This window comes from Apteryx mantelli, chromosome 6, assembly GCF_036417845.1.
Source record: "Apteryx mantelli isolate bAptMan1 chromosome 6, bAptMan1.hap1, whole genome shotgun sequence".
NCBI lineage: Eukaryota > Metazoa > Chordata > Aves > Apterygiformes > Apterygidae > Apteryx > Apteryx mantelli.
Window position 1 is genome coordinate 5,205,671 of NC_089983.1, and position 16,902 is coordinate 5,222,572.

The 16,902-nt window shown below is 39.8% G+C and overlaps 1 protein-coding gene across 7 annotated transcripts in view; it reads left to right on the forward strand.

Annotated features, from left to right (window-relative positions):
- HDAC4 (histone deacetylase 4) overlaps positions 1 to 16,902 on the forward strand; it is a 279,008-nt gene that overhangs the window by 8,221 nt on the left and 253,885 nt on the right. The gene's annotated exons all lie outside the window — the stretch shown is intronic.

Sequence of the window (16,902 nt, forward strand, 5' to 3'; positions counted from 1 at the left end):
AAAGAAACAGCTCTACAATGCCAACAGCATCTTCATTGTGTTGGTGCTAAACACAGCCCTTCCTTGCTCCACATGCATAGCAGAAACTATGGCCTGTTGCTGTTTGTGTTTTCTACTGCGAGTCAACAAAAAAAAAAATCTGGATTTTTGTAAACCTCAGCTCTGCTGTAGGTGGTGACTAGTATCACAAGCTAGAGTTCTGCAAATTTAGTTTTAGTGCTGTCACTGCTCACTAGCCAACTTGACTCATAGTATTGGCTTGGGTGATGTGGGAAGAACCAGGTGCGTTTGGTTACGAGTATGAACCAGACTTGATCTTTGTATCTTTTGGTGCTTCAATCTGTGATGGAGAAGAAGGGAAAGCAAAATGAAAAGGTCGCTTGCCGTCAGGTGCATTTAAATCTAGATTTCTTGTTGAGTAATTGATCCTTCCAGTGTATTGGTGCAAAAATTGGCTTTCATGAGCTGCATTTGCATTCATGTTTGCCTCATCTACTTGATGTAGAAGGGCCTCTTAAAATAGATTATTTTTCCCTATGGACTCTTTGTGCATTTCTTCTTCCCTTCTCCCTGACTAATTTTCTGTTTGAATCTGATGGCAATGCTTTGGTGGGCAGGGAAAAAGGACGTTAACTATTTCTCCAATTCTTATCTGCTACCAGAGCTTACTGGAGGCTGAAAGATGCTATTGAATGAAAGCTGCCTCTCATGCAATTTTTAGCCTGGAAGCATGATCAAAGGAAGAGGGAAGAGAACAGCGGGGAGTTTTTTCTGATTGCACATGGTAGGTGTTGAATACTTAAGTGAAGGCCGTGCTCACCTATCTATCTATCTGGGTTTCTTCTTCATCCTGGTATAAAAGTCTGTGCTATGCACTGTACTGAAAGAAGGCTGCTGCCTCATCTGCTCTGTGCCTTAAGAATGAAGCATTTGATGATGGGCTTAATCATAATTGTGAATGAAGTCTTAGCATTAGAGAAAGTAATTTCTTGCCTGAAGCTCTGCAAAAACAAGGAAGTGATGCATAGGAACTTGTGACAGTGAAAGGCAATCTGAGGTTTTGTTATACATTATCGAACCTAGCATAATGTAGAAGAGCTAGATGCTTCTGGATCCCTAGAGAAAAGGCTTATGAAAATGTACATATTGATGTGGTGATACAGGGTAAAGTGTAGCATTTTTATTGGCTACAGTACAGCTTGAAAAGTAGGTGGCCTTGTAAGTTGAAATCTTGTTCATGAGCATGTATTTTGAATTGTTGAAAACAGAAAAGGCTTATAATATGCAGTTTTATGAGCAAGCTCTAGTGATTATTATTATTATTTTTTGGTGGTTTTACACAGATTACATGATCTTGTTCCACAGTGTGGCTGAATGCGAGCTTGCTTTGCTGATGTTCCCTATATTAGATCATGCCTTGTAAACAGAAATAGGTGGTGGTATCTGATGAATCTGATGCTTGTGTATGGTCCAGGGCACTGCAAGTGTAAAGATAGCTGGTTTTCCCTTGGTGGGGGGAATCAAATTCTCCTCCGAACAGAAGCTCCACATGCATGTAAAGTAACAAAGCATAATCCACACTTAAAGATGTTAATAGCGTAAATCTTTTTTAGGCAATATTGGGTTGACCTTTGAATTGGCTGGTAAACTGGGGGTTGCTGGTAGTGGTGGTGGTAGGGACGTGGAAAAAAGCTGCAGTGAATGTTTGGGATAGACAGTGATCTAGGATGGCAGATGTGTAGTTAGTACCCATTTTCTGAGACCATCAGATGAAGTTGGCATTACATCTATTATTGACAGTAATAATAATCTTAGCTGTACCCAGTTTGGAAGTGAAAGCACACCGCTTCTGCTTTCTGCTATAAAAATGTTAGTTTAAAAATAAACTGATGTGCAGGGACACTGAAAGCAAGGGAGCAAATGAGAAACTTGCACACAGAACATAAAAGCAGAGTGTTTGACTGAGGAAATGGTATCATTGAGTAATACTGACCATGGCATGAGTGAGGTCAGGGCAGGAAAGTTTTTTGCCAAGGGTAATTCCATTTTAAGAGGAGAAGAAAGTAAGGAAACGGAGACTCTTAGGTTAGGCCTAAGACTTCTATAAATCTGCCAGCAGCTTGACCACTACACTAGAAAGGAAGTGGGCCGAAAAAAGCCTAAAGAGCAATTGACTGAGGAATATAGCACTGCAGACATGAAATCCTGTAGTACAACAGCTAAACTAGAGTGTCCCAGGATAGATCCTATTTGAATTCAAGTTATAACTGCATAGATAGTATGAAAGCATTGCATTCCTGTTTAAGTATTTATCTAACTTAAAATGGCATAAAAGCAAGCAGCTTGAGATGTGGCCATCTAAGGCTAGAAATGAGAACATCTTCTTTACACAGGGCTTATCAGACTTCCTAGCGTGAAGGATATCCAGTTATTGTATACTTCCAATTCCTAGATCTTCTCAAGGGCCCTTATGAATGACATTCCCCGCATTCCTTCCTGTGCTGGAAGGAACTGATCAAGCTGGGGAGCTGGGAAGCAAGCTGGAAACCCTATCAGACTGAAGCCTGAGCTTTCTTTCCCCCCTGCCACTCCCGTGGTGCTCCCAATCCAATGAGTTTGAGATGAACATCTGATCCTTCCCCGTCCCCCTTGCCTTTTTGCCCCAGTAGGAAAACTCTCCAGTGTTTGCGTTCTCTAGAGCAACTTTAAAGAGGAGCGAGTTAGGCTATTAAAGAAGAAGGAAAAAAAAAAGTCTATTCATGACAATAATTTAGATTTCTGCTGTAAACTGTCTACATCCCTTGGGGGATGAGGTCTCCTTTTGTGAAAATCTGTTCCCAATTAAATATGCTTGACAACTTCACTGTATAACTACCTTCAGTTTTTTGTTTTGGTACCATAAATGAGCAGCCTTCTAATGGGTGTGCTTCCAGGTACTCAGGTTGTTTTATAAAAAACAAAACGACTCCCCCCCCGCCCCCCCACACACACACCAAAACCCCCTCTTTTAAGTGTACTGAGGGCTGATGAGTCTTGCATTCCTAGTATTGCAACACAAGGTGTTCTCTGTTCTAGACTGCTTTAACAAGAGATAAATATTTACAGAGCAGTTACTATTGGGAACTGATCTGGCATGCTTAAAACGTTTTCCTTAAGGAATTTGTTTCCTTTTATTTACAGTGTTATCATATATTTAAATTCCAGGGCCTCAGAATATAGCTCTGAGGTTTGTTCTTAACACTGGCAATGAAAATCTAAACTATCACAGCCTCTGAGTGCAGATAACTGAATTCTGAGCATATGTTGTAACCAACTAACAAGTGTGGGTGTGAAATCCTAGCAAACATAGGAAAAGGTACTAATGTTTTGCTGCAGCTGCAGGAGGACTAGTAAATGAGAAGGCCTGCAAACCATGTCTCCGAGCGCTTTCTTGGCAGTATCATGTTGGAACATAAGTGTTTCATGGTCCAGCATTTTGCAGTTGCTTGCCTCTTCCATTGCTCCATGAGTGGATTTCTTCTTGAACAGACCCTCTCGTCAACCCTCTTTGCCTCTCCATTTAGCCTCCCTGCCAGCAGACATACTTTGTCATAACCTTTCTTCTGAACCTTCAGTGTGATAAATTTTGCTGAGTGATCTCTTATTAAATTGCTATATGCCATGTTTACTGCAGGGCGGGAGAGATCTAGAGATGTTTTCCCGCAAGTGGTAGCATCTGAATCCTCACTGCTGGCTAAAGGTCCTGCTCTTGAAGAGTTGTAGGTTGCTTTAATCTCTTTGCAGTGGCTTACGATTCTGGGTAACTTGTTTCTGATGTTTTGTGTTGTATGTGGGAGACTTGCTCAGCCTGGAAAGAAGGTCTGAATTTTTTTTTCTTTTCTTTTTTTTTTTTAAATCTTCATGGCTTTTGTGCAAACTTTTTTTTTGTTATTGATGCTTCTTGCCAAAGTTCTTGTTTTCTATGCCTGTTAGTTAGAAAGCTGACTTTCCAGGTGGACTTTGTCTCAAAAGAGAGACCAAGGGCTGTTGAGCAGGTGTCTTAGTTGGAAAACCCTTTTCTCCATTAGGAAATGGTCTAGCTGAGGGAAATGATCAGTTACTGAATTGAGTTGAGTCCCTGCCTAAAGAAAAACTGCATTCAGTCACCAAAACTGTCTTGTTTATGAATATGCAAGACGTATATCTCAGGAAAGGTCCAAAACTGGCTTTTGAGCTTGTCTGTCTGGTTCAGAGGTGGTAGGCAGATAAATGACATGAAAATTAAAAGAAATGCTTACTTTGGCTTCAGTGTGTGTGGTTTTTTTTTTTTTTTTTCTTTCTGATTGGTGTCTCTTCCTCTTAAGACTTCAGGGGTGACAGATGGATGTCCAAGTATTGGGTTTTTTGAGATGATTCTTAACTTATGAGGTTATCATCTGCTATCGAGCCACATGAACTTTAGTTCTAGCTCTGCAGTGTTTGACTTCAGGGATGCATGGTCAATATGGCCTTTATTTTTCCCTCTCTGAAATCTTGTGTGAAACTTGTTCTTACTGGCTTCCTTGGCAAGAAGCTCTTTCCTCATTCATGGAAGTGTTTCTAACTGCTGATTGCAGCTTTGGAAGGATGTTTTACAGCTTTGCTGGGTGTGTGTTGTGTGCAAGTTCTCCATTGCTCCCCAGTGTGAAGGGTGTATTTCGGGGAGAAAAACATCTCAATCCTCTGGCCCATATGTCCTCTTTCTTATGTGTAAACATTTGTTGAGGAAGAGGAAAAAAGTAAATACCTTTGGGTCATTGCCCTATTTATTTATTTATGTTTATATGACTGCACTTACAGTGATCAAGATTTCTTGTATTTTTATTGTGCCGAAATGATGCTGTAGCAGTTCAGTTCCTTTCAGCCACAGCAAAGAAGACTCCCCATTTACTGTTTCATCTGTTCCTTGTTTTGACTCCTTCAAACTCTGAATTGACTCTTTCCTTCCGGTTTGCTTTCTCCCCTTGTCACTTGTTTGCAGTGGGAGTCACCAGGCCATACTGTTTGTATGGTCCTCCAGACTCACCCTTAGTGTACCCACACTGTGTCTTGTTAATGGGGATTTTTCACCAACTTCATATTGTTGTTTTAAAAAAAAAGGGGGGGGAAGTTGAAGGAAAAAAGTGGGAGGAAGGAAAATCAAGACCCCAAGTAGCAGATTTTTGTAGGTACATAAGGATAATGGGTTCTTCTCTGTGTGTAATCAAAATTAATGTTTTGCTGTGGTGCACTAAGCTGAGGATTCACTTGGTTTCTGGCAGTAAAAAATAGCTGTTTTGTAAAGCTGCTGGTTTTATGAGACCTGAAGTACCTGTGTGACTCTAACAGTGTTATAAATACCTTCTTGGCTTTCTTCCTCCAGGATGCAGGGGTGTGTGGGGGTTTTTTTGTTTGTTTTTTCCCCCTTCTTCCCCACCCACCGACATGCCACAAAGCAAAAACTGTAGATATAAGGACTAATTTCCTCTAGTCAGTTGATAAGTGTTTTTACCTGGACCACAGAAAACCCAAGGAACAGTATTCCTGGTCTTTATGTGGATGTGTATTTTCCTTTGACTTCAGTCAGTTGGTGTGATATAAGCCCATATTGAGGCTTAAGTGTAAAGTCAGAACTGGATATTTGAATAAATTCTTGCTGTGGGTCTTCATGCTATTGGTTTACCCTGAATTTAAGAACACAATGGGATTATTGTTTTGTCCTGTAAACATCTATTAAACTGATTATAGCACTTCCAAATCGGAGTAGGAAGAGGTAAGTGTCCAAAGTGATTCATAAATTCTGTAATATTCAGAGGTAAGAGACTTCTATGGTAGAAAACTACTTGTTCAGTATATCCTTGAATGAGAAGTAAACCTCTCTTGGTCAAAGTGAACTGTTCTGTATAATTCCATGTTGGAGTTATGCAGCTTCTTTAATGCAGTATATTTTAGCAGACTTGCAGATGTTTTCTTATGTTATTGGCTTCTTGCACTCTTGGTGGAGATGACTGCCTCGTTACATATTTGCTGGCTTCTGTGCACTTGGATGTAAGTCTCTCTGCTCCTTTTTGCTTGATCTTATCTCCCCATTCCATTTCAGGGAAAAACTTAATTTTCTCAAGAACCGAGCTTTTTGAGGTAATGGAGGCATGTTTGCTTTGCAGGGCCTGCATAATAAGGTTGCTAGAATTTAAAACTGTTGCTGAAAGATAAATTTTCAGAGAATACTAAAATCCAAAGGAGTTATTTGTCTTTTGTAGCGTATCATAAGTAGCTTTGCATGTTCACTGACTTCCTACAGAAAGGAATTGCAATGTTAACAACCATTTCTAGGCCATTTTTCCCTTTGGCATAATGTTACTTACAAATCATTATGTTCATGGTGACACAAGGTGTATCCAGATTATCACTGAAAACAACAAAATCCAGGATTTTTAAATTACTTTGTACTCCTTCCTGTCCACTTATTTCAACATATTGCACATAGCAGGTCATAAAGCAAAGGATTTTTGTATTAGAGCTTTCTGGAAAGTCAATATAGCATAGTTTTGGTACTTCTTGGCTGTTCATCTTGAAATCAGAGCAACTGCTTCTGGCGTATTACCTGAAACTGTTGTGTGAAGATTTAACATATTAAATAATTTAAGATACTAAATAAATAGTTTAAATTGTTTAAGTTATTTAATAACTTCAGATATTAAAAGATATTTAGGGGAATGAAAAGGGTTTCTTAATTAAAAAAATAAATTGGAAGAGTGTATAAAAGACTAATGTTTGGGCAAGAGTTATTTTGATAATTGAGACAGCTGAAAAGGGACAAAGCAAGGTTTAAATTGCTTTGATGCTTAATTCAAACCCTCAAATAAGAATGTTTTATAGGGAAGAATGTTGTGTGCATGTAGCTAAATAGTGTGCAAAGCCATAAACAGCAGTATATGCTTCAATCTGCAGCTCCTTTGGTGATACGGAATAGATCATGGAAACTTAACAGAAGGTGAATCCTTTCATATCTAAGCTAAGGATTTAAGCCTTCCTTGAAGATAGTGAGTTGAAGTCTGTTTTTTCAACTGGCAGTTGAGTGTTTTAAAATCTCCTTAAAAACACAGCAGATACTCTGTCAGTCTTTGAAATATGTCCCAGTTTTTGTGGCTTTACAGTCCACGCTTATTTCGAGAAACAATTTCAATTTGTCTTGCTGTGTCAAAATTGTGCAAGCAGACAAAATGGGCTACATAAAATGTGGTCTAAATCATAAAGTAAACAAGGCTCTTCCTTCGCTCTGAATTAAATAATAGTCCTGGTGTTACAAGTAACATGTAGCAAGTAAACTCTCAAAAGCTTCATGGAATCTCTCTCTTGAAAGGTAACCTGCCAACGTCCCTTTAAGAAGGTGTCTTGTGCTTTTTGCTTCAATAATTATTTAATAAAAAAGTTTGAATAAGGTGAGTTGTTTCTCCCTTGCTTTTGCTAGAGAGAAATTCTTAGGTGTCAACTTGAAATTTTTAACTGAAGGTTCAAGTTTTAAAGAGATGTTGGTCATTGAAATGAGCTAAATAGGGTTACATTTTTAATGCATGAATTAACTCAATCACTAGAAAGGAGAAATGTTCACTTTCTGTTCTGGTCATGTTTGTGGTTTGAGAGTGTGACCTCTAATTTACAAATGAATAAGGTGGGAAAGCCTGAAACTTTCATGCAAATAAAGGCATGAGCTTGTGTTGTCTTCCTCTGGTGACTGCTCAGTTAGTAGCAAGCTTATATAGTTGCAATGCTTGATATCTTGGCAGCTTTGACAGATAAGCCAGTAACTTGGGCAGTGTGCACAGGACTACCCTGTGGTCCTAGAGGTAATCTAATGTGCTTTAGGCATGACCCAGGAGGTAATGTGGTCTGTGGGAAGCTACCAATGCTATGGGGTAGGTATTCTCTGTGTAATAAACTTCACGCTAAATAGCAGCATGTTGTAGAAAAAATGATTCTCTGGATTCTTCCAAAGGGAAAAAAATGACTGCTAACTAATATTTTACATACCAAAAAAAAAAAAAAAAAAAAATCCAATTCTAGCTGCAGTTGAAACTTCCTTTCCCAGCAGAGGTAGATGTCGGCTGGTATTTTAGTGCTGTCAGTTATCTGAATTTCAGTGTTTGACCCGCTGCTCTGCTGTGCTCTTGCAGGTGTACATCATCACTTTTCATATGCTGATGAGGGGAGGAGAACAGGTTTTCATAGTAATGAAAAAAATCAGTGTAGTATTGCAATTTAAAGACGAATCTGTAGTTTTTGTTCAATGCGGTGTCCTTTATAGTCGTATGTAAATTTTGAGATTAAGTGATGCTGTGTTAGAAAATCTTTTGAGTAAAATGATATACAAGTATATAATGTGCTACAGTCATACATCACAACACCTTTATAGGTTGTAGAAAAATAGAGGTGCATCAAAAGCAGAAATGGAAAAGTAATAGCAAAAGTTAGTTAGGCTTGGGTCTACATGTGGAAGATGGAGGACACGAGAGATGTGGTACCTCTACAGAAGAGTTTGACCTTATTATCCATCCTTCTTATTGTGGTAGTAAAGTCCCAATGCAGCAAGAATGGAACAAGAGCTCAGACTGGGAAAAAGAGGACAATTGGCTTAGTGATGTGCCCACCCCTACAGAAGTGGGGGGAATGTGTGTGTTTTTCTCTCATGTGATCAGAAATCTGGTCTCTAGTTATATCCCAGATTTAGAAAGCTCCTGGGTTTTTGCTTTTGCTGTGGGAAGTGCTTGTGTTTTGGTAGCAATATTAATGTTTAGAAGAAGAAATGTGCTTCAGTGTAAGGAAGAAGTAATAAAGCATGCAAAAATGTAAACTTTGAATCCCATGATCCTAACTTCTGTGGATGAGCGACTGCTGTTGTGGTCAAATGAGTTGGGCAATGGCCAGAGTTGAGGGTGCTTACATGAGATCTGCTTTCTTTCCTGCAGTATACATTAGCAAATGTAGTCCTGTTTCTGTGGTGATCTTATGGGAAAGGGAGCTTAGGAGCAAAAGGGTGCGTGTGTATGAATGGGGAGCAAGTTGGGGTTCTAATTCGTCTTCTTTGGTGACTAGAGCAAATTCAGTTATCTCAGCAGTGCTGAATTTATCTGTATTTATCAGTGCACTGCTGACCAGTTCTGGTCTCCAACCTTTTGTCTACACCTGACTTCTAGCATCTTGTGCTAATGCAGCTGCAGAATCAGTCCTGCTGATGTGGCAGCGGTGGGAGTAATGGTTATGTACAGGCAGAGACGGTTGGCAAATCGGTCCCTGCCAGTGACATGAGGGCTGTATCAGCAGGTGTTTTTGCATGGTATGTGTCATCTACACTTAGGAAATGCAATTGATGTTGTCCTCAAACAAAATAACTTTGAGATTTTGCAATAGCTCAATGAGCTTTCAAAATGTTAATTGAGGAACAGAAAAAAACTTCCTTGAAGAACTGAGCTAAGTTGTGTGCCCCTTCTTCCCAAATTGTGATGATTGGATGAAGCTCAGTCAGCAGGCACGGATGCAGGGAGGAACTCTCCTGGCTGTGATGGAGAAGTCAGCTTGCTTGCTTTCTGTAAAAGGGGAGATGGAGGCAATGTAGTGGCACTGAGATCTTCAGGGGCTGAGACAGTCCAGCCTCAGAAGCAGTGGGAGAGTAAAGGTGTCCATTTGAAGATAATGTAGCTTGTTTTTTGAGATATGTTTCTTTCCAAGAGCATGCCAAAGGTCAGAACTAAGAGCTTGATGAAAAGTGTGTGGGAACGGCTATGCAGTTAAAATCATGCAATGAATGTGAAGTACTTAAGAATATGAATAATTAAGTTTCTGGTTAAACTTAATGCTGGTTAAAACTAGCATTGCAACGTAGTCACTTTCAAAAGAAAGTCATTGAAATATTTTACTAGACAAAAGAATTGCACAAGCTATGTGACAGGGTTGCTTTAGTGTACAGACTGTAAATTATTTTCTCTTGGTAATCAGATAGCATTCAAGAAAAAAAAAAGGCTAACCTTTAAACAGTATTTGTTCTTAAAAAAAAAAAAATCAATATTCCTTCCCCAAGTTAATGTAGTAATTAACAGTGATTGATGACACATTTAATGTACTCAGCTATTTTATGTTGGTAGACCAGATGGGTTAGGCACAGCCAGTGACCAGTAATTTTGATTTTTTTTTTTTTTTTTTTTGTTGGAGAGAACAAGAAGTTCAGATGTGGGCAGTAACAGCTGAAGTACACAAATAAAAGGTAGCTGTTTTTCTCTCTGCCTTCATCTGCCTATATACATGGATTAAAAAACAAATAAACTAGGTAAAGAATTGTGCATTGTTCATTTTTAGTAGTTGAGAAAGCTAACCTGTACCTTAATTGGTGAAAATATGGTTGGAAAGCTGAAGGTTTTCAGTTGTTTCCTGAAGGAAAAGAGCCACAAAATGTCAGTATCTTTTGGTTATAGCATAATGCTTTGTAAAAGAAAGGAAGTGTATGCACAAGAAGGCAAAGAAAGTTTTGTTTTGAAGTTTGAAAGCTGCATTATTGAAGAAGTCTGCAGACAAATGGTGGTTGGGTCCAAGAATTTTCTAGCGTTATCCTGCTTCCCCAGTGCTGCCTCCTATGCTAGCAGCATGCGAGAAGAGGACTTCGAAAATGTCTTCAGTGCATGCATCATGCTTTATGGTAATGGGTGTCAGCAGAGTAGAGAGATCTTGGAGCTGCTGGAATATTTGAATGTGACTTTAGTCCTGTGATACAGAGACTGTACTTACCATGCTGTAGATTTGGTATTTAAGTATTAGGACACGTTAAAAGTTGCTGAAATGTTAATTTGCATGAACTAGGGGGGTTCTTAAAAGAATATCATGGTTGCTAAAGCATTGTGTTTTGATAACACGTATCAGTTGGATTGCTGTCTCCTGGTCCTGGTCAAACTCTTCCTGGCCTTGAGAATGTTAGTAGGGAAATTTTTATGAAAAGAAAATATATTTTTGTTGTCACTTCTCAATTATATATTTCTAAAGAGAGCTCTGATTTTTGTGCTTCTAAGTTAAGTTTCTTCTAGGATGCCCAACAAAGAGAATGAAGAAAGGAGATGGATGTTGTGCACAACCCCACAGTATTTGTTTGCCTTTTGTCAAGCACTGTTTTCAGTGTTCTGATTTGAACTCTTCTCTCAAATCCTGAAGTACCAGGATGAAAGAAAAACATGGGGTAGGGTAAGAGGGCTTCAGGAAAAAGTCAAGACAAAGAGTAGCTCCTTATGGGTAACTCTTTTCTTCATGACTTGTACCAGTTCCTCCAAGGCTTCAGTAGCAGCTGGAACAGGCCTCCCGAGGCAGACTTTTATCCTTTCTCCCTCCCACGCGGTTCCATCTGTGAGGCTGCTTGTTCTTGCTGCTCTTGCTGAGAAACTGGATCGAGCTCAGAAGCATCCTGCTCTTTCAGACCCTCTGCCAGAGTCTTGCTAGTCAGGGAGGGTTCTGTAATCCTGCAGATCTACATATTCCCAGGTTTTACACAGTCCGTTGTGTTTCTGAAACTACAGCTCTTCTGTGAGCTATGTTCCTGCTTGAATCTAAAACTTTTCCAAGCTGTTGGCCACTTTAAATTGGAGTTTCCACAGACTGAACATGAGCTGGTATTTCCAGATTTCTCAGGACTCCTGAAGTATAATACTGTGTTTTGAATCTTGGACTATGCATCAGATGATTTAGGTTCACTTGTCTGCACTTGGTTGTTTCCAAAGCCTTGGCTTCTTGCCTGTATGGATATTTGAGATACCTTATGGAGTACTGCTTCTATAGCAACACTTGTTAAGTCCAAAAATAGAGGAAGTGCCAGTAGGTACTTCATCTTCAGATTCCCAGTAGTATTGCTGTTGGTGTTTTGTACAGTATATTTCATCAAAGTAGCTTTTATGAAATCTTTGAAGGTTGAGTTAATGCTGATACTCTCGTGTGCTCCTAGCACCGAAGGCAAAGAGTCACGACAATTTTTTGGATTTCATGGTGTCCAGTAGAAGATCTAAGGCTTTTCTTTTTCGGATGTGCAGGAGACACCTTCCGTTTTCAAAGCTGGTGTAATTGTTGGTTAAGACAGTGATTTGCTAAAGTGCCTGCATGTTACCACAAGGGATTTTGGGCAGAATATGCACAAAGCATATTCTTCCAAGTAACCCTTGGTGTAAAGCTTCATGAGGAAAGTGCATTTAATTTACAGACGACTTCTAGGGCCCAGCTCTAACAGCTGCAGATATGTGCTAATCTAGCTTTGAAATGGGTGAAGAGGTCTTCACCATCTGCCACTGAAATGTCTCTTTTCCCTACATTTTCAGCTTGGGCTAGTGTCTCAGCTTTTGGACTTGTGCAACTAAAGCTGCCATACCACAGATCAGACAGTTTTTAGCAGCTGACTTTGCTTCAGAAGACAACTGAAGAAGAAGTTTTGGAAAGTCAGCCTTTATTTAAGGAACTTGCTTGCCATGGGCATTAGTAATAGAGTATTTCATCTCATGGCATAAGAAGCAAAGAGATACAAAACTATAGGCGTTATTTTTTTTCTTGAGACATTCATTGAGACATTTTATTAGCAATAATCAATCTCATTATGTGTATATAGGTTTGCTACTCTAGAACAGCCTGGGATGACTTCAGTGTTCATAAAGTAGCTCATAATAAATTAATAGTATCTTGTCATTTGTGGTCATTGTTCATTTTGTTTTCTTTTAACATTGGATGGTGATTTCAGTGCGTGTATAGCACTGCTTATATTGCAAAGACTTGCTTAGCAAGCTTCTGCCTAAAGTAATAGCAGAATTGCTCCAAAAGCAACTACCAGGGATTGTCTAGCAATGTATTGTAGCCTTCTCTGAAGAAATTGTATAAATACAAAGTAGATATCAGTTATTCTTGAAGTCTTAATGTACATACACTGTAATTTAACAGTTAAGACAAATATAGTTTGAGATGGAATCCCTTTCTTAACCATATGAAACCTGTCACAAAGTTACAATGTTAAGTCTGAGCATATACTCAATAAATCTTCACAGCATGTATTTGAAAGTGGAAATTTAAGGGAGAGGAGGAAATGCAGTATTTGTTCTACTCTAGTCTGTCATGTGAGAACAGCACTTATAATGGCTGGCATTGAAATGTCAGCATTTGCTAAACAAATACACTGTATTTTAATTCCTTGAAGTACTGGGTAATACTTTGTATTTTGTAGATGGTTAGTCTATTTGAATCACTGTGGTGAGCTTTTGATCTTAAAAGGGTATGTGCCTCTGGTTTTGCTACTGCTGGATAAGGGTGTAGAAATAACACGTCTAGCAAAGATGTGATGCTGTAGTAATAAGGGCTAGGCAAGCCAGTCTGGATCTGTACTGTGAAATGCATGTGTGTATTATACCAGTGGTGAGAAACTGTTTGTAACATCCGTATTAGGTTGGATTTTTTGTGGTAGTTATACAGTTCTTACTAATGAAAGCTTCAGGCACTAAAGCTGATTTTTGCTTTCTGTTGTTAATCTGCACAAATACTGGAGTGCTATGTAGGTGCTTAAGTGAAATGGCAGGTGGAGGTATTTTCTTCGACTGAAATGAATGCACATGTATTGACTGTGGAAACTAATGAAGAGTTTGGTATCTGATTTCAGTCCAATATAAGTTATAAGAAGTAAACTTAACAATTTGCAAGATGGGACTCTGTCGTGTCAGTGTAGGACAAAGCAGACTTGAGCATGTGGATTTTTTTTTGATGTGGGAACAGCATACGCTTCAGTGAAAGAACTGAATATTTCTCAAGTCCTAGGAAAAAAATATGCTTGAATCTATTCCCCTCCTCTCCCTTTCCCCTGGGGAACTAGTCTAAGGCCATTGGAGTCTGACTGTCAACTTCAGTGGACCATTGCTATTCATCCTTGATGTCTTTGCTAAAATTTTAACAAGGCTGTTTACAATGGGCCTTATAGTGAAGGCAACCTTGTAGTGGATTAAGGCTTGAGACTTGGTCCTTCTAAAGCCCATTAGATGACTCAAGAGTATTATCAGTGAATTAGGTGTTAACATCCAAACAGAGTTTTTCCTTTTTCTTGCTGGTGCTATTTGCATGGTTTGGTGGTGGGCTTTTATCTTTAAAGGGACTTGATAGGCACAGTCTCCAGCAGCATCAAAGAGGATGTACCTAGGGAGGAACATACGAACAGGCCATGCATGTAGTGATATTTCTTTGAAACACTCTCCCAATGAGCCACTGACTTGTGTCTCATGGATTTCCTGGCCTTGTGGAAAAACTCTTAATATCTGTTCTTTTTGCCTGCAGCACCCTGAGTCAGAGGTTCTCAGCGCAACTGCATACTGCTGGAAGGAGTATGTAATGCTCTGGCTTTTTGGTGGTTGTTTTAACTCGCCACACCATTCCCCCCCCCAGTCCCCCACCTTCCCCTGCTTCTGGTCTCCCCCAGGCTTTCTCCCAGAAAAAGAACGGAAAAACTTCTTGCTGTGAAAGAAACAGATGGAAAATGGTGATTGGTAACTTCTTTGTGTTGATCATGATGCTGCACACCATCACTGTAATATCCTCTAGTCACCTCTGTTCCAGCCTGAAAACTTGTAATCTTAGTCTATACAGGAAACTTGTGCTACATCTCTGATCATTTTTCTTGCCCTTCTTTGAAAATCTTCCAGTTATAGTATGTACTTGGAAATAGGGCAGGAGTTCAGACTTGCACAAAATATTCATGATTTTGGAGGAACTGGCTTAATACAGCAGGCAGTTGATGTTCTGTTTCCTATTAATGTCATTATATTCAGGTTGCTTTTCTGTCAGCAACTGTGCATTAAGCTGATGGTATGTTTTATACAGCAGTCTGTTTATAGCAAGATCTTATTCCTGCATTCTGTGTTTAAAGAAAGAAACGTGACTTAAAGCTACTTGAGAGGGCATCTGACAGTGTTTGAGGCCTGTGAGTATTTTTTCTGGGAGAGCTCTGTGTATTGTTGAAACTGTAGAACAGCTAGCACTTCGGGAATGGGCAAATGCTTGTAAAACTTGGTCTCTTGGGACAGATTTGTTAAAGCTGCATAGCTGTATTCTGCTTGAAAAGAGGTGAAATGGTGTTGTTGCAGAGCTGCATGGGTCCTCTGAACTACCACCATTATTTTTGTTAACTTGCAAAGTGGCAGCTCTGGAGACTTGGCTCCTACAGAGAGGAGTCAGCCCAGGAGACTGTTGACACTGCCTGTGCTATAAATAAAGACACAGTAAATCATTTTGTGGTCACAGTGTATTATTATTATTTTCAAACAGCTATTGCCTCCTCTCTATTCCTTGTCTCCACCTCCTGTCATATTATAGATTCTATATTGGCAGTCTTTTAAAATGAACTTCTGAAAAGCAAGGTTCCCTCCTTCCCCTGGATAGAGTTCTGGAACTGTTGTCAAATGAGAGATTTGATCAATAAGCTTCAGCAGAGGAATTGATTTGAACCGTGTCTGTGGACCTGTACAAAGCACATGCATGCTGCAGTGCTAATTCTTTTGCAGGCTGCATGTTAGAAGTAGGAATCCAAGCAAACATCATGTTGTTGTTGTCATCATATTAAGTGAAGTGTGTGGGATTGCTAAACTTGTTTGCCTGTTAACCCAGCAATCAAAGCATCTAGGAATCGCAAATACCATGATAGATTTTTAAAGCAATCTTTTGTTATCTGCATTTATATCTGTAATATCAGGCAGAAGAATTTGTCCTAATGCTTTTTGGAAGATAGGTGTTTCCATGCTTTTTGGATGCCAAAACCCACAGTATTGGAATGCTGCTATGCCCTAAAGAAATTCCAGGATGAAGAAGGCATTTGTCAAAGATCACTTTGGTTGTCATGTATGATTTATGCCATGTTTTAATGCATTGAGTAAGCAGGCAGTTAAAATTTATGTTTAACTAATGTTTTCAAGTGATTTTGTCAGCTCTGGAGTATATATCTTGCCATCTGGGGGTGTTGATGGAATGTGCCTGACAAGGTTTGCAGATGAAGCAGTCATTGATATCTGGGTATCCTGAAGCAACATAACTTACTTGGCTTAAAGCAATCTTGGAACTTTGCCCTTAGGCCAAGATTTTTATCTTGAATGAAGTACCATATCAGTTTAGGCTTTGAGGAGTAGAGGTTTGTAAATAAAGTGCTATCATAATTCTTAACTACTGGTTACTGCACATCTGTAGCAATCACAGAATGGTTGTGGCTGGAAGGGACCTCTGGAGATCACCTGGTCCAACTCCCCTGCTCAAGCAGGATCACCTAGAGCATGTTGCCCAGGATCGCGTCCAGACAGTTTTTGAATATCTCCAAGAATGGAGACTCTGCCTCTCTGGGCAACCTGTTCCAGTGCTCTCTTACCCTCACAGTAAAGAAGTTTTTCCTTATTTTCAGTTTCAGTTTGCTCTGTTTGCCTCTTGTCCTATCACTGGGCACCACTGAAAAGAGTCTGGCTCCATCCTCTTGACATCCTCCTTTCAGATATTTAAACATACTGATAAGATCTCCCCCTCAGCCTTCTCTTCTCCAGACTAAGCAGTCCCAGCCTTCTCAGCCTTTCCTCATAGGAGAGAGGCTCTAGTCCCTTCATCATCTTTGTAGCCCTCCGTTGGACTCTCTCCAGTAGCTCCATGTCTCTCTTCTACTGGGGAGCCCAGAACTGGACACAGTACTCCAGATGTGGCCTCACCAGGGCTGAGGAGAGGGGAGGGTTCACCTTCCTTGACCTACTGGCAATGCTGTTCCTAATGCAACCCCGGATACCATTGGCCTTCCTGGCCACAAGGGCACACTGCTGGCTCATGGTCAACTTCTTGTCCACCAGCACTCCCAGGTCCTTCTCCGCAGAGCTGCTTTCCAGCACGTCA